Source organism: Ipomoea nil, unplaced genomic scaffold (genome assembly GCF_001879475.1).
Source record: "Ipomoea nil cultivar Tokyo-kokei standard unplaced genomic scaffold, Asagao_1.1 scaffold3227, whole genome shotgun sequence".
Taxonomy (NCBI): Eukaryota; Viridiplantae; Streptophyta; class Magnoliopsida; order Solanales; family Convolvulaceae; genus Ipomoea; species Ipomoea nil.
Window position 1 is genome coordinate 14,766 of NW_017619655.1, and position 19,634 is coordinate 34,399.

A 19,634-nucleotide genomic window follows, 5' to 3' on the forward strand; every position below is an offset into this window, starting at 1 on the left:
TTAATAGGATACTGTTGATTGTATTATAATTATAGTAGTTATTCGATGAGTTTAAAATTTTGCTTTAAATTCATAGTCTGAATCGTAGGATGCAAATCATATAAAAACTCTATATATATATACTATTATCATATATAAAAGGGTCATATATCTAGTCCATGAAGACGATGAGGAGGATGAATAAAAAGAAAAAAAAAAAAAGAAAAAAAAACCTTCAACTTCTCTAGTGCTTGATTTTAAGAATTAGCGCTGATAGGGGTGGTGCCATTATTTGGGTTGGCTAACGAGGTTGAATGTTTTAAGATTTATGGCTATTGACACTTCTCATGGGATTGCGTTTAATTGAACATTTTTATAGTACATCGGCGCCTATGATTTATTGTTATTGCGTTAGTTGTTCTATTCAAAGTGGAGATGCGGGGTATCGATTCCCGTACCTCTCGCATGCGAAGCGAGCGCTCTACCATCTGATCTACATCCCCATTTTCATTGTGAATTTTTCGAATTTGACTGGTTATAAAATGTCGAAGTTTTATATGTTATCTAGATTTATACTATGTGATCAAGAAATGCATTTCGACCTATAATAATTCTAAGTTAATAGGATACAGTTGATTGTATTATAATTATAGTGGTTATTTGATGTGTTTAAAATTTTGCTTTAAATTCATAGTCTGAGTGGTAGGATGCAAATCTTATAAAAACTTAATATATAGGCTAATATATCTAGCCCAAGAAAGCCTTCAACTTCTGGTGTTCGTGGTCTTGATTGTTTTCATTACACATTTGATTAGGTTAGGTGTTATGTTCTAAGCTAGCACTTACAAGGCTTTCAAAGTGGAGATGCGGGGAATCGATCCCCGTACCTCTCACATGCTAAGCGAGCGCTCTACCATCTGAGCTACATCCCCATTTTAATTGTGAATTTTTCGAATTAGACTGGTTGTAAAATGACGAAGGTTTTATATGTTATCTAGATTTATACTATGTGATCAAGAAATGCATTTCTATCCATATTAATTCTAAGTTAATAGGATACTGTTGATTGTATTATAATTATAGTAGTTATTCGATGAGATTAAAATTTTGCTTTAAATTCGTAGTTTGAGTGGTAGGATGCAAATCATATAAAAACTCTAAATATATATATACTATTATCATATATAAAAGGGTCATATATCTAGTCCATGAAAACGATGAGGAGGATGAATAAAAAGAAAAAAAAAGAAAAAAAACCTTCAACTTCTCTAGTGCTTGATTTTAAGAATTAGGGCTGATAGGGTGGTGCCATTATTTGGGTTGGCTAACGAGGTTGAATGTTTTAAGATTTATGGCTATTGACACTTCTCATGGGATTGCGTTTAATTGAACATTTTTATTGTACATCGGCGCCTATGATTTATTGTTATTGCGTTAGTTGTTCTATTCAAAGTGGAGATGCGGGGTATCGATTCCCGTACCTCTCGCATGCGAAGCGAGCGCTCTACCATCTGAGCTACATCCCCATTTTCATTGTGAATTTTTCGAATTTGACTAGTTATAAAATGTCGAAGTTTTATATGTTATCTAGATTTATACTATGTGATCAAGAAATGCATTTCTACCCATAATAATTCTAAGTTAATAGGATACTGTTGATTGTATTATAATTATAGTGGTTATTTGATGTGTTTAAAATTTTGCTTTAAATTCATAGTCTGAGTGGTAGGATGCAAATCGTATAAAAACTTATTATATAGGGTCATATATCTTGCCCAAGAAAGCCTTCAACTTCTGGTGTTCGTGGTCTTGATTGTTTTCATTACACATTTGATTAGGTTGGGTGTGGTGTTCTAAGCTTGCACTTACAAGGCTTTCAAAGTGGAGATGCGGGGTATCGATCCCCGTACCTCTCGCATGCTAAGCGAGCGCTCTACCATCTGAGCTACATCCCCATTTTCATTGTGAATTTTTCGAATTAGACTGGTTGTAAAATGACGAAGGTTTTATATGTTATCAAGATTTATACTATGTGATCAAGAAATGCATTTCTACCCATGATAATTCTATGTTAACAGGATACTGTTGATTGTATTATAATTATAGTGGTTATTTGATGTGTTTAAAATTTTGCTTTAAATTCATAGTCTGAGTAGTAGGATGCAAATCATATAAAAACTTAATATATAGGGTCATGTATCTAGCCCAAGAAAGCCTTCAACTTCTGGTGTTCGTGGTCTTGATTGTTTTCATTACACAATTGATTAGGTTGGGTGTTGTGTTTTAAGCTTGCACTTTCAAGGCTTTCAAAGTGGAGATGCGGGGTATCGATCCCCGTACCTCTCGCATGCTAAGCGAGCGCTCTACCATCTGAGCTACATCCCCATTTTCATTGTTAATTTTTTGAATTAGACTGGTTGTAAAATGACGAAGGTTTTATATGTTATCTATATTTATACTATGTGATCAAGAAATGCATTTCTACCCATATTAATTCTAAGTTAATAGGATACTGTTGATTGTATTATAATTATAGTAGTTATTCGATGAGTTTAAAATTTTGCTTTAAATTCATAGTCTGAGTGGTAGGATGCAAATCATATAAAAACTCTAAATATATATACTATTAACATATATAAAAGGGTCATATATCTAGTCCATGAAGACGATGAGGAGGATGAATAAAAAGAAAAAAAACCTTCAACTTCTAGTGCTTGATTTTAAGAATGGGATTGCGTTTAATTGCACATTTTTAAAGTTCATCGGCGCCTATGATTTATTGTTATTGCGTTAGTTGTTCTATTCAAAGTGGAGATGCAGGGTATCGATCCACTTACCTCTCGCATGCTAAGCGAACGCTCTACCATCTGAGCTACATCCCCATTTTCATTGTGAATTTTTCGAATTTGACTAGTTATAAAATTTCGAAGTTTTATATGTTATCTAGATTTATACTATGTGATCAAGAAATGCATTTCTACCCATAATAATTCTAAGTTAATAGGATACTGTTGATTGTATTATAATTATAGTGGTTATTTGATGTGTTTAAAGTTTTGCATTAAATTCATAGTCTGAGTGGTAGGATGCAAATCATATAAAAACTTAATATATAGGGTCATATATCTAGCCCAAGAAAGCCTTCAACTTCTGGTGTTCGTGGTCTTGATTGTTTTCATTACACATTTGATTAGGTTGGGTGTTGTGTTCTAAGCTTGCATTTACAAGGCTTTCAAAATGGAGATGCGAGGTATCGATCCCCGTAACTCTCGCATGCTAAGCGAGCGCTCTACCATCTGAGCTACATCCCCATTTTAATTGTGAATTTTTCGAATTAGACTGGTTGTAAAATGACGAAGGTTTTATATGTTATCTAGATTTATACTATGTGATCAAGAAATGCATTTCTACCCATATTAATTCTAAGTTAATAGGATACTGTTAATTGTATTATAATTATAGTAGTTATTCGATGAGTTTAAAATTTTGCTTTAAATTCATAGTCTGAGTAGTAGGATGCAAATCATATAAAAACTTAATATATAGGGTCATGTATCTAGCCCAAGAAAGCCTTCAACTTCTGGTGTTCGTGGTCTTGATTGTTTTCATTACACAATTGATTAGGTTGGGTGTTGTGTTTTAAGCTTGCACTTTCAAGGCTTTCAAAGTGGAGATGCGGGGTATCGATCCCCGTACCTCTCGCATGCTAAGCGAGCGCTCTACCATCTGAGCTACATCCCCATTTTCATTGTTAATTTTTTGAATTAGACTGGTTGTAAAATGACGAAGGTTTTATATGTTATCTATATTTATACTATGTGATCAAGAAATGCATTTCTACCCATATTAATTCTAAGTTAATAGGATACTGTTGATTGTATTATAATTATAGTAGTTATTCGATGAGTTTAAAATTTTGCTTTAAATTCATAGTCTGAGTGGTAGGATGCAAATCATATAAAAACTCTAAATATATATACTATTAACATATATAAAAGGGTCATATATCTAGTCCATGAAGACGATGAGGAGGATGAATAAAAAGAAAAAAAACCTTCAACTTCTAGTGCTTGATTTTAAGAATGGGATTGCGTTTAATTGCACATTTTTAAAGTTCATCGACGCCTATGATTTATTGTTATTGCGTTAGTTGTTCTATTCAAAGTGGAGATGCGAGGTATCGATCCCCGTACCTCTCGCATGCTAAGCGAACGCTCTACCATCTGAGCTGCATCCCCATTTTCATTGTGAATTTTTCGAATTTGACTAGTTATAAAATTTCGAAGTTTTATATGTTATCTAGATTTATACTATGTGATCAAGAAATGCATTTCTACCCATATTAATTCTAAGTTAATAGGATACTGTTAATTGTATTATAATTATAGTAGTTATTCGATGAGTTTAAAATTTTGCTTTAAATTCATAGTCTGAGTAGTAGGATGCAAATCATATAAAAACTTAATATATAGGGTCATGTATCTAGCCCAAGAAAGCCTTCAACTTCTGGTGTTCGTGGTCTTGATTGTTTTCATTACACATTTGATTAGGTTGGGTGTTGTGTTCTAAGCTTGCATTTACAAGGCTTTCAAAATGGAGATGCGAGGTATCGATCCCCGTAACTCTCGCATGCTAAGCGAGCGCTCTACCATCTAAGCTACATCCCCATTTTAATTGTGAATTTTTCGAATTAGACTGGTTGTAAAATGACGAAGGTTTTATATGTTATCTAGATTTATAATATGTGATCAAGAAATGCATTTCTACCCATATTAATTCTAAGTTAATAGGATACTGTTGATTGTATTATAATTATAGTAGTTATTCGATGAGTTTAAAATTTTGCTTTAAATTCGTAGTCTGAGTGGTAGGATGCAAATCATATAAAAACTCTAAATATATATATACTATTATCATATATAAAAGGGTCATATATCTAGTCCATGAAAACGATGAGGAGGATGAATAAAAAGAAAAAAAGAAAAAGAAAAAAAACCTTGAACTTCTCTAGTGCTTGATTTTAAGAATTAGGGCTGATAGGGGTGGTGCCATTATTTGGGTTGGCTAACGAGGTTGAATGTTTTATGATTTATGTCTATTGACACTTCTCATGGGATTGCGTTTATAGTACATCGGCGCCTATGATTTATTGTTATGGCGTTAGTTGTTCTATTCAAAGTGGAGATGCGGGGTATCGATTCCCGTACCTCTCGCATGCGAAGCGAGCGCTCTACCATCTGAGCTACATCCCCATTTTCATTGTGAATTTTTCGAATTTGACTAGTTATAAAATGTCGAAGTTTTATATGTTATCTAGATTTATACTATGTGATCAAGAAATGCATTTCTACCCATAATAATTCTAAGTTAATAGGATACTGTTGATTGTATTATAATTATAGTGGTTATTTGATGTGTTTAAAATTTTGCTTTAAATTCATAGTCTGAGTGGTAGGATGCAAATCGTATAAAAACTTATTATATAGGGTCATATATCTTGCCCAAGAAAGCCTTCAACTTCTGGTGTTCGTGGTCTTGATTGTTTTCATTACACATTTGATTAGGTTGGGTGTGGTGTTCTAAGCTTGCACTTACAAGGCTTTCAAAGTGGAGATGCGGGGTATCGATCCCCGTACCTCTCGCATGCTAAGCGAGCGCTCTACCATCTGAGCTACATCCCCATTTTCATTGTGAATTTTTCGAATTAGACTGGTTGTAAAATGACGAAGGTTTTATATGTTATCAAGATTTATACTATGTGATCAAGAAATGCATTTCTACCCATGATAATTCTATGTTAACAGGATACTGTTGATTGTATTATAATTATAGTGGTTATTTGATGTGTTTAAAATTTTGCTTTAAATTCATAGTCTGAGTAGTAGGATGCAAATCATATAAAAACTTAATATATAGGGTCATGTATCTAGCCCAAGAAAGCCTTCAACTTCTGGTGTTCGTGGTCTTGATTGTTTTCATTACACAATTGATTAGGTTGGGTGTTGTGTTTTAAGCTTGCACTTTCAAGGCTTTCAAAGTGGAGATGCGGGGTATCGATCCCCGTACCTCTCGCATGCTAAGCGAGCGCTCTACCATCTGAGCTACATCCCCATTTTCATTGTTAATTTTTTGAATTAGACTGGTTGTAAAATGACGAAGGTTTTATATGTTATCTATATTTATACTATGTGATCAAGAAATGCATTTCTACCCATATTAATTCTAAGTTAATAGGATACTGTTGATTGTATTATAATTATAGTAGTTATTCGATGAGTTTAAAATTTTGCTTTAAATTCATAGTCTGAGTGGTAGGATGCAAATCATATAAAAACTCTAAATATATATACTATTAACATATATAAAAGGGTCATATATCTAGTCCATGAAGACGATGAGGAGGATGAATAAAAAGAAAAAAAACCTTCAACTTCTAGTGCTTGATTTTAAGAATGGGATTGCGTTTAATTGCACATTTTTAAAGTTCATCGGCGCCTATGATTTATTGTTATTGCGTTAGTTGTTCTATTCAAAGTGGAGATGCAGGGTATCGATCCACTTACCTCTCGCATGCTAAGCGAACGCTCTACCATCTGAGCTACATCCCCATTTTCATTGTGAATTTTTCGAATTTGACTAGTTATAAAATTTCGAAGTTTTATATGTTATCTAGATTTATACTATGTGATCAAGAAATGCATTTCTACCCATAATAATTCTAAGTTAATAGGATACTGTTGATTGTATTATAATTATAGTGGTTATTTGATGTGTTTAAAGTTTTGCATTAAATTCATAGTCTGAGTGGTAGGATGCAAATCATATAAAAACTTAATATATAGGGTCATATATCTAGCCCAAGAAAGCCTTCAACTTCTGGTGTTCGTGGTCTTGATTGTTTTCATTACACATTTGATTAGGTTGGGTGTTGTGTTCTAAGCTTGCATTTACAAGGCTTTCAAAATGGAGATGCGAGGTATCGATCCCCGTAACTCTCGCATGCTAAGCGAGCGCTCTACCATCTGAGCTACATCCCCATTTTAATTGTGAATTTTTCGAATTAGACTGGTTGTAAAATGACGAAGGTTTTATATGTTATCTAGATTTATACTATGTGATCAAGAAATGCATTTCTACCCATATTAATTCTAAGTTAATAGGATACTGTTAATTGTATTATAATTATAGTAGTTATTCGATGAGTTTAAAATTTTGCTTTAAATTCATAGTCTGAGTAGTAGGATGCAAATCATATAAAAACTTAATATATAGGGTCATGTATCTAGCCCAAGAAAGCCTTCAACTTCTGGTGTTCGTGGTCTTGATTGTTTTCATTACACAATTGATTAGGTTGGGTGTTGTGTTTTAAGCTTGCACTTTCAAGGCTTTCAAAGTGGAGATGCGGGGTATCGATCCCCGTACCTCTCGCATGCTAAGCGAGCGCTCTACCATCTGAGCTACATCCCCATTTTCATTTGTTAATTTTTTGAATTAGACTGGTTGTAAAATGACGAAGGTTTTATATGTTATCTATATTTATACTATGTGATCAAGAAATGCATTTCTACCCATATTAATTCTAAGTTAATAGGATACTGTTGATTGTATTATAATTATAGTAGTTATTCGATGAGTTTAAAATTTTGCTTTAAATTCATAGTCTGAGTGGTAGGATGCAAATCATATAAAAACTCTAAATATATATACTATTAACATATATAAAAGGGTCATATATCTAGTCCATGAAGACGATGAGGAGGATGAATAAAAAGAAAAAAAACCTTCAACTTCTAGTGCTTGATTTTAAGAATGGGATTGCGTTTAATTGCACATTTTTAAAGTTCATCGACGCCTATGATTTATTGTTATTGCGTTAGTTGTTCTATTCAAAGTGGAGATGCGAGGTATCGATCCCCGTACCTCTCGCATGCTAAGCGAACGCTCTACCATCTGAGCTGCATCCCCATTTTCATTGTGAATTTTTCGAATTTGACTAGTTATAAAATTTCGAAGTTTTATATGTTATCTAGATTTATACTATGTGATCAAGAAATGCATTTCTACCCATATTAATTCTAAGTTAATAGGATACTGTTAATTGTATTATAATTATAGTAGTTATTCGATGAGTTTAAAATTTTGCTTTAAATTCATAGTCTGAGTAGTAGGATGCAAATCATATAAAAACTTAATATATAGGGTCATGTATCTAGCCCAAGAAAGCCTTCAACTTCTGGTGTTCGTGGTCTTGATTGTTTTCATTACACATTTGATTAGGTTGGGTGTTGTGTTCTAAGCTTGCATTTACAAGGCTTTCAAAATGGAGATGCGAGGTATCGATCCCCGTAACTCTCGCATGCTAAGCGAGCGCTCTACCATCTAAGCTACATCCCCATTTTAATTGTGAATTTTTCGAATTAGACTGGTTGTAAAATGACGAAGGTTTTATATGTTATCTAGATTTATAATATGTGATCAAGAAATGCATTTCTACCCATATTAATTCTAAGTTAATAGGATACTGTTGATTGTATTATAATTATAGTAGTTATTCGATGAGTTTAAAATTTTGCTTTAAATTCGTAGTCTGAGTGGTAGGATGCAAATCATATAAAAACTCTAAATATATATATACTATTATCATATATAAAAGGGTCATATATCTAGTCCATGAAAACGATGAGGAGGATGAATAAAAAGAAAAAAAGAAAAAGAAAAAAAACCTTGAACTTCTCTAGTGCTTGATTTTAAGAATTAGGGCTGATAGGGGTGGTGCCATTATTTGGGTTGGCTAACGAGGTTGAATGTTTTATGATTTATGTCTATTGACACTTCTCATGGGATTGCGTTTATAGTACATCGGCGCCTATGATTTATTGTTATGGCGTTAGTTGTTCTATTCAAAGTGGAGATGCGGGGTATCGATTCCCGTACCTCTCGCATGCGAAGCGAGCGCTCTACCATCTGAGCTACATCCCCATTTTCATTGTGAATTTTGCGAATTTGACTAGTTATAAAATGTCGAAGTTTTATATGTTATCTAGATTTATACTATGTGATCAAGAAATGCATTTCTACCCATAATAATTCTAAGTTAATAGGATACAGTTGATTGTATTATAATTATAGTGGTTATTTGATGTGTTTAAAATTTTGCTTTAAATTCATAGTCTGAGTGGTAGGATGCAAATCTTATAAAAACTTAATATATAGGCTCATATATCTAGCCCAAGAAAGCCTTCAACTTCTGGTGTTCGTGGTCTTGATTGTTTTCATTACACATTTGATTAGGTTGGGTGTTATGTTCTAAGCTACCACTTACAAGGATTTCAAAGTAGAGATGCGGGGTATCGATCCCCGTACCTCTCGCATGCTAAGTGAGCGCTCTACCATCTAAGCTACATCCCCATTTTAATTGTGAATTTTTCGAATTAGACTGGTTGTAAAATGACGAAGGTTTTATATGTTATCTAGATTTATACTATGTGATCAAGAAATGCATTTCTACCCATATTAATTCTAAGTTAATAGGATACTGTTGATTGTATTATAATTATAGTAGTTATTCGATGAGTTTAAAATTTTGCTTTAAATTCGTAGTCTGAGTGGTAGGATGCAAATCATATAAAAACTCTAAATATATATATACTATTATCATATATAAAAGGGTCATATATCTAGTCCATGAAAACGATGAGGAGGATGAATAAAAAGAAAAAAAGAAAAAGAAAAAAAACCTTGAACTTCTCTAGTGCTTGATTTTAAGAATTAGGGCTGATAGGGGTGGTGCCATTATTTGGGTTGGCTAACGAGGTTGAATGTTTTATGATTTATGTCTATTGACACTTCTCATGGGATTGCGTTTATAGTACATCGGCACCTATGATTTATTGTTATGGCGTTAGTTGTTCTATTCAAAGTGGAGATGCGGGGTATCGATTCCCGTACCTCTCGCATGCGAAGCGAGCGCTCTACCATCTGAGCTACATCCCCATTTTCATTGTGAATTTTTCGAATTTGACTAGTAATAAAATGTCGAAGTTTTATATGTTATCTAGATTTAAACTATGTGACAAAGAAATGCATTTCTACCCATAATAATTCTAAGTTAATAGGATACAGTTGATTGTATTATAATTATAGTGGTTATTTGATGTGTTTAAAATTTTGCTTTAAATTCATAGTCTGAGTGGTAGGATGCAAATCTTATATAAACTTAATATATAGGCTCATATATCTAGCCCAAGAAAGCCTTCGACTTCTGGTGTTCGTGGTCTTGATTGTTTTCATTACACATTTGATTAGGTTGGGTGTTATGTTCCAAGCTACCACTTACAAGGCTTTCAAAGGGGAGATGCGGGGTATCGATCCCCGTACCTCTCGCATGCTAAGCGAGCGCTCTACCATCTGAGCTACATCCCCATTTTAATTGTGAATTTTTCAAATTAGACTGGTTGTAAAATGACGAAGGTTTTATATGTTATCTAGATTTATACTATGTGATCAAGAAATGCATTTCTACCCATATTAATTCTAAGTTAATAGGATACTGTTGATTGTATTATAATTATAGTAGTTATTCGATGAGTTTAAAATTTTGCTTTAAATTCGTAGTCTGAGTGGTAGGATGCAAATCATATAAAAACTCTAAATATATATATACTATTATCATATATAAAAGGGTCATATATCTAGTCCATGAAAACGATGAGGAGGATGAATAAAAAGAAAAAAAGAAAAAGAAAAAAAACCTTTAACTTCTCTAGTGCTTGATTTTAAGAATTAGGGCTGATAGGGGTGGTGCCATTATTTGGGTTGGCTAACGAGGTTGAATGTTTTATGATTTATGTCTATTGACACTTCTCATGGGATTGCGTTTATAGTACATCGGCGCCTATGATTTATTGTTATGGCGTTAGTTGTTCTATTCAAAGTGGAGATGCGGGGTATCGATTCCCGTACCTCTCGCATGCGAAGCGAGCGCTCTACCATCTGAGCTACATCCCCATTTTCATTGTGAATTTTTCGAATTTGACTAGTTATAAAATGTCGAAGTTTTATATGTTATCTAGATTTAAACAATGTGACAAAGAAATGCATTTCTACCCATAATAATTCTAAGTTAATAGGATACAGTTGATGGTATTATAATTATAGTGGTTATTTGATGTGTTTAAAATTTTGCTTTAAATTCATAGTCTGAGTGGTAGGATGCAAATCTTATAAAAACTTAATATATAGGCTCATATATCTAGCCCAAGAAAGCCTTCAACTTCTGGTGTTCGTGGTCTTGATTGTTTTCATTACACATTTGATTAGGTTGGGTGTTGTGTTCTAAGCTTGCACTTACAAGGCTTTCAAAGTGGAGATGCAAGGTATCGATCCCCATACCTCTCGCATGCTAAGCGAGCGCTTTACCATCTGAGCTACATCCCCATTTGCATTGTGAATTTTTCGAATTTGAATAGTTATAAAATGTCGAAGTTTTATAATGTTATCTAGATTTATACTATGTGATCAAGAAATGCATTTCTACCCATTTTAATTCTAAGTTAATAGGATACTGTTGATTGTATTATAATTATAGTAGTTATTCGATGAGTTTAAAATTTTGCATTAAATTCATAGTCTGAGTGGTAGGATGCAAATCATATAAAAACTCTAAATATATATACTATTAACAAATATAAAAGGGTCCTATATCTAGTCCATGAAGACGATGAGGAGGATGAATAAAAAGAAAATAAAAAAGAAAAAAAACCTTCAACTTCTCTAGTGCTTGATTTTAAGAATTAGGGCTGATAGGGGTGGTGCCATTATTTGGGTTGGCTAACGAGGTTGAATGTTTTAAGATTTATGGCTATTGACACTTCTCATGGGATTGCGTTTAATTGAACATTTTTATAGTACATCGGCGCCTATGATTTATTGTTATTGCGTTAGTTGTTCTATTCAAAGTGGAGATGCGGGGTATCGATTCTCGTACCTCTCGCATGCGAAGCGAGCGCTCTACCATCTGAGCTACATCCCCATTTTCATTGTGAATTTTTCGAATTTGACTAGTTATAAAATGTCGAAGTATTATATGTTATATAGATTTGTACTATGTGATCAAGAAATGCATTTCTACCCATAATAATTCTAAGTTAATAGGATACAGTTGATTGTATTATAATTATAGTGGTTATTTGATGTGTTTAAAATTTTGCTTTAAATTCATAGTCTGAGTGGTAGGATGCAAATCTTATAAAAACTTAATATATAGGCTCATATATCTAGCCCAAGAAAGCCTTCAACTTCTGGTGTTCGTGGTCTTGATTGTTTTCATTACACATTTGATTAGGTTGGGTGTTATGTTCTAAGCTAGCACTTACAAGCCTTTCAAAGTGGAGAGATGCAGGGTATCGATCCCCGTACCTCTCGCATGCTAAGCGAGCGCTCTACCATCTGAGCTACATCCCCATTTTCATTGTGAATTTTTCGAATATGACTAGTTATAAAATGTCGAAGTTTTATATGTTATCTAGATTTATACTATGTGATCAAGAAATGCATTTCTACCCATAATAATTCTATGTTAATAGGATACTGTTGATTGTATTATAATTATAGTGGTTATTTGATGTGTTTAAAATTTTGCTTTAAATTCATAGTCTGAGTGGTATGATGCAAATCATATAAAAACTTGGTATGATGCAAATCATATAAAAACTTAATATATAGAGTCATATATCTAGACCAAGAAAGCCTTCAACTTCTGGTGTTCGTGGTCTTGATTGTTTTCATTACACATTTGATTAATTTGGGTGTTGTGTTCTAAGCTTGCACTTACATGGCCTTCAAAGTGGAGATGCGGGGTATCGATCCTCGTACCTCTCGCATGCTAAGCGAGCGCTCTACCATCTGAGCTACATCCCCATTTTCATTATGAATTTTTCGAATTTGACTAGTTATAAAATGTCGAAGTTTTATATGTTATCTAGATTTATACTATGTGATCAAGAAATGCATTTCTACCCATAATTATTCTAAGTTAATATGATATTGTTGATTGTATTATAATTATATTGATTATTTGATGTGTTTAAAGTTTTGCATTAAATTCATAGTCTGAGTGGTAGGATGCAAATCATATAAAAACTAAATATATAGGGTCATATATCTAGCCCAAGAAAGCCTTCAACTTCTGTTGTTCATGGTCTTGATTGTTTTCATTACACATTTGATTAGTTTGGGTGTTGTGTTCTAAGCTTGCACTTACATGGCTTTCACAGTGGAGATGCGGGGTATCGATCCCCGTACCTCTCGCATGCTAAGCGAGCGCTCTACCATCTGAGCTACATCCCCATTTTCATTGTGAATTTTTCGAATTTGACTAGTTATAAAATGTCGAAGTTTTATATGTTATCTAGATTTATACTATGTGATCAAGAAATGCATTTCTACCCATAATAATTCTAAGTTAATAGGATACAGTTGATTGTTTTATAATTATAGTGGTTATTTGATGTGTTTAAAATTTTGCTTTAAATTCATAGTCTGAGTGGTAGGATGCAAATCTTATAAAAACTTAATATATAGGCTCATATATCTAGCCCAAGAAAGCCTTCAACTTCTGGTGTTCGTGGTCTTGATTGTTTTCATTACACATTTGATTAGGTTGGGTGTTATGTTCTAAGCTAGCACTTACAAGTCTTTCAAAGTGGAGATGCGGGGTATCGATCCCCGTACCTCTTGCATGCTAAGCGAGCGCTCTACCATCTGAGCTACATCCCCATTTTCATTGCGAATTTTTCGAATATGACTAGTTATAAAATGTCGAAGTTTTATATGTTATCTAGATTTATACTATGTGATCAAGAAATGCATTTCTACCCATAATAATTCTATGTTAATTGGATACTGTTGATTGTATTATAATTATAGTGATTATTTGATGTGTTTAAAGTTTTGCATTAAATTCATAGTCTGAGTGGTAGGATGCAAATCATATAAAAACTAAATATATAGGGTCATATATCTAGCCCAAGAAAGCCTTCAACTTCTGGTGTTCATGGTCTTGATTGTTTTCATTACACATTTGATTAGTTTGGGTGTTGTGTTCTAAGCTTGCACTTACATGGCTTTCAAAGTGGAGATGCGGGGTATCGATCCCCGTACCTCTTGCATGCTAAGCGAGCGCTCTACCATCTGAGCTACATCCCAATTTTCATTGCGAATTTTTCGAATATGACTAGTTATAAAATGTCGAAGTTTTATATGTTATCTAGATTTATACTATGTGATCAAGAAATGCATTTCTACCCATAATAATTCTAAGTTAATAGGATACAGTTGATGGTATTATAATTATAGTGGTTATTTGATGTGTTTAAAATTTTGCTTTAAATTCATAGTCTGAGTGGTAGGATGCAAATCTTATAAAAACTTAATATATAGGCTCATATATCTAGCCCAAGAAAGCCTTCAACTTCTGGTGTTCGTGGTCTTGATTGTTTTCATTACACATTTGATTAGGTTGGGTGTTGTGTTCTAAGCTTGCACTTACAAGGCTTTCAAAGTGGAGATGCAAGGTATCGATCCCCATACCTCTCGCATGCTAAGCGAGCGCTTTACCATCTGAGCTACATCCCCATTTGCATTGTGAATTTTTCGAATTTGAATAGTTATAAAATGTCGAAGTTTTATAATGTTATCTAGATTTATACTATGTGATCAAGAAATGCATTTCTACCCATTTTAATTCTAAGTTAATAGGATACTGTTGATTGTATTATAATTATAGTAGTTATTCGATGAGTTTAAAATTTTGCTTTAAATTCATAGTCTGAGTGGTAGGATGCAAATCATATAAAAACTCTAAATATATATACTATTAACAAATATAAAAGGGTCCTATATCTAGTCCATGAAGACGATGAGGAGGATGAATAAAAAGAAAATAAAAAAGAAAAAAAACCTTCAACTTCTCTAGTGCTTGATTTTAAGAATTAGGGCTGATAGGGGTGGTGCCATTATTTGGGTTGGCTAACGAGGTTGAATGTTTTAAGATTTATGGCTATTGACACTTCTCATGGGATTGCGTTTAATTGAACATTTTTATAGTACATCGGCGCCTATGATTTATTGTTATTGCGTTAGTTGTTCTATTCAAAGTGGAGATGCGGGGTATCGATTCTCGTACCTCTCGCATGCGAAGCGAGCGCTCTACCATCTGAGCTACATCCCCATTTTCATTGTGAATTTTTCGAATTTGACTAGTTATAAAATGTCGAAGTTTTATATGTCATATAGATTTGTACTATGTGATCAAGAAATGCATTTCTACCCATAATAATTCTAAGTTAATAGGATACAGTTGATTGTATTATAATTATAGTGGTTATTTGATGTGTTTAAAATTTTGCTTTAAATTCATAGTCTGAGTGGTAGGATGCAAATCTTATAAAAACTTAATATATAGGCTCATATATCTAGCCCAAGAAAGCCTTCAACTTCTGGTGTTCGTGGTCTTGATTGTTTTCATTACACATTTGATTAGGTTGGGTGTTATGTTCTAAGCTAGCACTTAGAAGCCTTTCAAAGTGGAGATGCGGGGTATCGATCCCCGTACCTCTCGCATGCTAAGCGAGCGCTCTACCATCTGAGCTACATCCCCATTTTTATTGTGAATTTTTCGAATATGACTAGTTATAAAATGTCGAACTTTTATATGTTATCTAGATTTATACTATGTGATCAAGAAATGCATTTCTACCCATAATAATTCTATGTTAATAGGATACTGTTGATTGTATTATAATTATAGTGGTTATTTGATGTGTTTAAAATTTTGCTTTAAATTCATAGTCTGAGTGGTATGATGCAAATCATATAAAAACTTGGTATGATGCAAATCATATAAAAACTTAATATATAGGGTCATATATCTAGCCCAAGAAAGCCTTCAACTTCTGGTGTTCGTGGTCTTGATTGTTTTCATTACACATTTGATTAGTTTGGGTGTTGTGTTCTAAGCTTGCACTTACATGGCTTTCAAAGTGGAGATGCGGGGTACCGATCCCCGTACCTCTCGCATGCTAAGCGAGCGCTCTACCATCTGAGCTACATCCCCATTTTCATTGTGAATTTTTAGAATTTGACTAGTTATAAAATGTCGAAGTTTTATATGTTATCTAGATTTATACTATGTGATCAAGAAAGCATTTCTACCCATAATAATTCTAAGTTAATAGGATACAGTTGATTGTATTATAATTATAGTGGTTATTTGATGTGTTTAAAATTTTGCTTTAAATTCATAGTCTGAGTGGTAGGATGCAAATCTTATAAAAACTTAATATATAGGCTCATATATCTAGCCCAAGAAAGCCTTCAACTTCTGGTGTTCGTGGTCTTGATTGTTTTCATTACACATTTGATTAGGTTGGGTGTTATGTTCTAAGCTAGCACTTAGAAGCCTTTCAAAGTGGAGATGCGGGGTATCGATCCCCGTACCTCTCGCATGCTAAGCGAGCGCTCTACCATCTGAGCTACATCCCCATTTTTATTGTGAATTTTTCGAATATGACTAGTTATAAAATGTCGAACTTTTATATGTTATCTAGATTTATACTATGTGATCAAGAAATGCATTTCTACCCATAATAATTCTATGTTAATAGGATACTGTTGATTGTATTATAATTATAGTGGTTATTTGATGTGTTTAAAATTTTGCTTTAAATTCATAGTCTGAGTGGTATGATGCAAATCATATAAAAACTTGGTATGATGCAAATCATATAAAAACTTAATATATAGGGTCATATATCTAGCCCAAGAAAGCCTTCAACTTCTGGTGTTCGTGGTCTTGATTGTTTTCATTACACATTTGATTAGTTTGGGTGTTGTGTTCTAAGCTTGCACTTACATGGCTTTCAAAGTGGAGATGCGGGGTACCGATCCCCGTACCTCTCGCATGCTAAGCGAGCGCTCTACCATCTGAGCTACATCCCCATTTTCATTGTGAATTTTTAGAATTTGACTAGTTATAAAATGTCGAAGTTTTATATGTTATCTAGATTTATACTATGTGATCAAGAAAGCATTTCTACCCATAATAATTCTAAGTTAATATGATACTGTTGATTGTATCATAATTATAGTGATTATTTGATGTGTTTAAAGTTTTGCATTAAATTCATAGTCTGAGTGGTAGGATGCAAATCATATAAAAACTTAATATATAGGGTCATATATCTAGCCCAAGAAAGCCTTCAACTTCTGGTGTTCGTGGTCTTGATTGTTTTCATTACACATTTGATTAGGTTGGGTGTTGTGTTCTAAGCTTGCACTTACAAGGCTTACACATTTGATTAGGTTGGGTGTTGTGTTCTAAGCTTGCACTTACAAGGCTTTCAAAGTGGAGATGCAGGGTATCGATCCCCATACCTCTCGCATGCTAAGCAAGCGCTTTACCATCTGAGCTACATCCCCATTTGCATTGTGAATTTTTCGAATTTGAATAGTTATAAAATGTCGAAGTTTTATATGTTATCTAGATTTATACTATGTGATCAAGAAATGCATTTCTACCCATTTTAATTCTAAGTTAATAGGATACTGTTGATTGTATTATAATTATAGTAGTTATTCGATGAGTTTAAAATTTTGCTTTAAATTCGTAGTCTGAGTCGTAGGATGCAAATCATATAAAAACTCTAAATATATATGCTATTAACAAATATAAAAGGGTCTTATATCTAGTCCATGAAGACGATGAGGAGGATGAATAAAAAGAAAAAAACAAAGGAAAAAAAACCTTCAACTTCTCTAGTGCTTGATTTTAAGAATTAGGGCTGATAGGGGTGGTGCCATTATTTGGGTTGGCTAACGAGGTTGAATGTTTTAAGATTTATGGCTATTGACACTTCTCATGGGATTGCGTTTAATTGCACATTTTTATAGTACATCGGCGCCTATGATTTATTGTTATTGCGTTAGTTGTTCTATTCAAAGTGGAGATGCGGGGTATCGATTCCCGTACCTCTCGCATGCGAAGTGAGCGCTCTACCATCTGAGCTACATCCCCATTTTCATTGTGAATTTTTCGAATTTGACTAGTTATAAAATGTCGAAGTTTTATATGTTATCTAGATTTGTACTATGTGATCAAGAATGCATTTCTACCCATAATAATTCTAAGTTAATAGGATACAGTTGATTGTATTATAATTATAGTGGTTATTTGATGTGTTTAAAATTTTGCTTTAAATTCATAGTCTGAGTGGTAGGATGCAAATCTTTTAAAAACTTAATATATAGGCTCATATATCTAGCCTAAGAAAGCCTTCAACTTCTGGTGTTCGTGGTCTTAATTGTTTTCATTACTCATTTGATTAGGTTGGGTGTTATGTTCTAAGCTAGCACTTAGAAGCCTTTCAAAGTGGAGATGCGGGGTATCGATCCCCGTACCTCTCGCATGCTAAGCGAGCGCTCTACCATCTGAGCTACATCCCCATTTTCATTGTGAATTTTTCGAATATGACTAGTTATAAAATGTCGAACTTTTATATGTTATCTAGATTTATACTATGTGATCAAGAAATGCATTTCTACCCATAATAATTCTATGTTAATAGGATACTGTTGATTGTATTATAATTATAGTGGTTATTTGATGTGTTTAAAATTTTGCTTTAAATTCATAGTCTGAGTGGTATGATGCAAATCATATAAAAACTTAATATATAGGGTCATATATCTAGCCCAAGAAAGCCTTCAACTTCTGGTGTTCGTGGTCTTGATTGTTTTCATTACACATTTGATTAGTTTGGGTGTTGTGTTCTAAGCTTGCACTTACATGGCTTTCAAAGTGGAGATGCGGGGTACCGATCCCCGTACCTCTCGCATGCTAAGCGAGCGCTCTACCATCTGAGCTACATCCCCATTTTCATTGTGAATTTTTAGAATTTGACTAGTTATAAAATGTCGAAGTTTTATATGTTATCTAGATTTATACTATGTGATCAAGAAAGCATTTCTACCCATAATAATTCTAAGTTAATATGATACTGTTGATTGTATCATAATTATAGTGATTATTTGATGTGTTTAAAGTTTTGCATTAAATTCATAGTCTGAGTGGTAGGATGCAAATCATATAAAAACTTAATATATAGGGTCATATATCTAGCCCAAGAAAGCCTTCAACTTCTGATGTTCGTGGTCTTGATTGTTTTCATTACACATTTGATTAGGTTGGGTGTTGTGTTCTAAGCTTGCACTTACAAGGCTTACACATTTGATTAGGTTGGGTGTTGTGTTCTAAGCTTGCACTTACAAGGCTTTCAAAGTGGAGATGCAGGGTATCGATCCCCATACCTCTCGCATGCTAAGCAAGCGCTTTACCATCTGAGCTACATCCCCATTTGCATTGTGAATTTTTCGAATTTGAATAGTTATAAAATGTCGAAGTTTTATATGTTATCTAGATTTATACTATGTGATCAAGAAATGCATTTCTACCCATTTTAATTCTAAGTTAATAGGATACTGTTGATTGTATTATAATTATAGTAGTTATTCGATGAGTTTAAAATTTTGCTTTAAATTCGTAGTCTGAGTCGTAGGATGCAAATCATATAAAAACTCTAAATATATATGCTATTAAC

At 33.3% G+C, this 19,634-nt stretch overlaps 26 non-coding genes across 26 annotated transcripts; all 26 read right to left on the bottom strand.

The window, feature by feature from the left end:
• Nucleotides 1-838: 838 nt before the first annotated feature.
• On the bottom strand, nt 839-911 carry TRNAA-AGC. The gene has a single exon. It is a non-coding gene; the product is annotated as a tRNA-Ala (tRNA).
• Nucleotides 912-1,432: 521 nt separating this feature from the next.
• TRNAA-CGC lies at nt 1,433-1,505 on the bottom strand. The gene has a single exon. It is a non-coding gene; the product is annotated as a tRNA-Ala (tRNA).
• A 356-nt stretch (nt 1,506-1,861) lies between these two features.
• Nucleotides 1,862-1,934, bottom strand: TRNAA-AGC. The gene has a single exon. It is a non-coding gene; the product is annotated as a tRNA-Ala (tRNA).
• Nucleotides 1,935-2,291: 357 nt separating this feature from the next.
• Nucleotides 2,292-2,364, bottom strand: TRNAA-AGC. Its single transcript has one exon. It is a non-coding gene; the product is annotated as a tRNA-Ala (tRNA).
• An 853-nt stretch (nt 2,365-3,217) lies between these two features.
• On the bottom strand, nt 3,218-3,290 carry TRNAA-AGC. Its single transcript has one exon. It is a non-coding gene; the product is annotated as a tRNA-Ala (tRNA).
• Nucleotides 3,291-3,647: 357 nt separating this feature from the next.
• Nucleotides 3,648-3,720, bottom strand: TRNAA-AGC. Its single transcript has one exon. It is a non-coding gene; the product is annotated as a tRNA-Ala (tRNA).
• A 1,438-nt stretch (nt 3,721-5,158) lies between these two features.
• On the bottom strand, nt 5,159-5,231 carry TRNAA-CGC. Its single transcript has one exon. It is a non-coding gene; the product is annotated as a tRNA-Ala (tRNA).
• Nucleotides 5,232-5,587: 356 nt separating this feature from the next.
• TRNAA-AGC lies at nt 5,588-5,660 on the bottom strand. Its single transcript has one exon. It is a non-coding gene; the product is annotated as a tRNA-Ala (tRNA).
• A 357-nt stretch (nt 5,661-6,017) lies between these two features.
• On the bottom strand, nt 6,018-6,090 carry TRNAA-AGC. The gene has a single exon. It is a non-coding gene; the product is annotated as a tRNA-Ala (tRNA).
• Nucleotides 6,091-6,943: 853 nt separating this feature from the next.
• Nucleotides 6,944-7,016, bottom strand: TRNAA-AGC. Its single transcript has one exon. It is a non-coding gene; the product is annotated as a tRNA-Ala (tRNA).
• A 357-nt stretch (nt 7,017-7,373) lies between these two features.
• Nucleotides 7,374-7,446, bottom strand: TRNAA-AGC. The gene has a single exon. It is a non-coding gene; the product is annotated as a tRNA-Ala (tRNA).
• Nucleotides 7,447-8,885: 1,439 nt separating this feature from the next.
• Nucleotides 8,886-8,958, bottom strand: TRNAA-CGC. The gene has a single exon. It is a non-coding gene; the product is annotated as a tRNA-Ala (tRNA).
• Nucleotides 8,959-9,314: 356 nt separating this feature from the next.
• Nucleotides 9,315-9,387, bottom strand: TRNAA-AGC. Its single transcript has one exon. It is a non-coding gene; the product is annotated as a tRNA-Ala (tRNA).
• Nucleotides 9,388-9,899: 512 nt separating this feature from the next.
• On the bottom strand, nt 9,900-9,972 carry TRNAA-CGC. The gene has a single exon. It is a non-coding gene; the product is annotated as a tRNA-Ala (tRNA).
• Nucleotides 9,973-10,328: 356 nt separating this feature from the next.
• Nucleotides 10,329-10,401, bottom strand: TRNAA-AGC. Its single transcript has one exon. It is a non-coding gene; the product is annotated as a tRNA-Ala (tRNA).
• Nucleotides 10,402-10,913: 512 nt separating this feature from the next.
• On the bottom strand, nt 10,914-10,986 carry TRNAA-CGC. The gene has a single exon. It is a non-coding gene; the product is annotated as a tRNA-Ala (tRNA).
• A 1,382-nt stretch (nt 10,987-12,368) lies between these two features.
• Nucleotides 12,369-12,441, bottom strand: TRNAA-AGC. Its single transcript has one exon. It is a non-coding gene; the product is annotated as a tRNA-Ala (tRNA).
• A 383-nt stretch (nt 12,442-12,824) lies between these two features.
• TRNAA-AGC lies at nt 12,825-12,897 on the bottom strand. Its single transcript has one exon. It is a non-coding gene; the product is annotated as a tRNA-Ala (tRNA).
• A 356-nt stretch (nt 12,898-13,253) lies between these two features.
• Nucleotides 13,254-13,326, bottom strand: TRNAA-AGC. Its single transcript has one exon. It is a non-coding gene; the product is annotated as a tRNA-Ala (tRNA).
• A 356-nt stretch (nt 13,327-13,682) lies between these two features.
• Nucleotides 13,683-13,755, bottom strand: TRNAA-AGC. The gene has a single exon. It is a non-coding gene; the product is annotated as a tRNA-Ala (tRNA).
• A 1,809-nt stretch (nt 13,756-15,564) lies between these two features.
• TRNAA-AGC lies at nt 15,565-15,637 on the bottom strand. Its single transcript has one exon. It is a non-coding gene; the product is annotated as a tRNA-Ala (tRNA).
• A 383-nt stretch (nt 15,638-16,020) lies between these two features.
• On the bottom strand, nt 16,021-16,093 carry TRNAA-AGC. The gene has a single exon. It is a non-coding gene; the product is annotated as a tRNA-Ala (tRNA).
• Nucleotides 16,094-16,448: 355 nt separating this feature from the next.
• TRNAA-AGC lies at nt 16,449-16,521 on the bottom strand. The gene has a single exon. It is a non-coding gene; the product is annotated as a tRNA-Ala (tRNA).
• A 383-nt stretch (nt 16,522-16,904) lies between these two features.
• On the bottom strand, nt 16,905-16,977 carry TRNAA-AGC. The gene has a single exon. It is a non-coding gene; the product is annotated as a tRNA-Ala (tRNA).
• Nucleotides 16,978-18,407: 1,430 nt separating this feature from the next.
• Nucleotides 18,408-18,480, bottom strand: TRNAA-AGC. Its single transcript has one exon. It is a non-coding gene; the product is annotated as a tRNA-Ala (tRNA).
• A 356-nt stretch (nt 18,481-18,836) lies between these two features.
• On the bottom strand, nt 18,837-18,909 carry TRNAA-AGC. The gene has a single exon. It is a non-coding gene; the product is annotated as a tRNA-Ala (tRNA).
• Between the last annotated feature and the right edge of the window lie 725 nt (nt 18,910-19,634).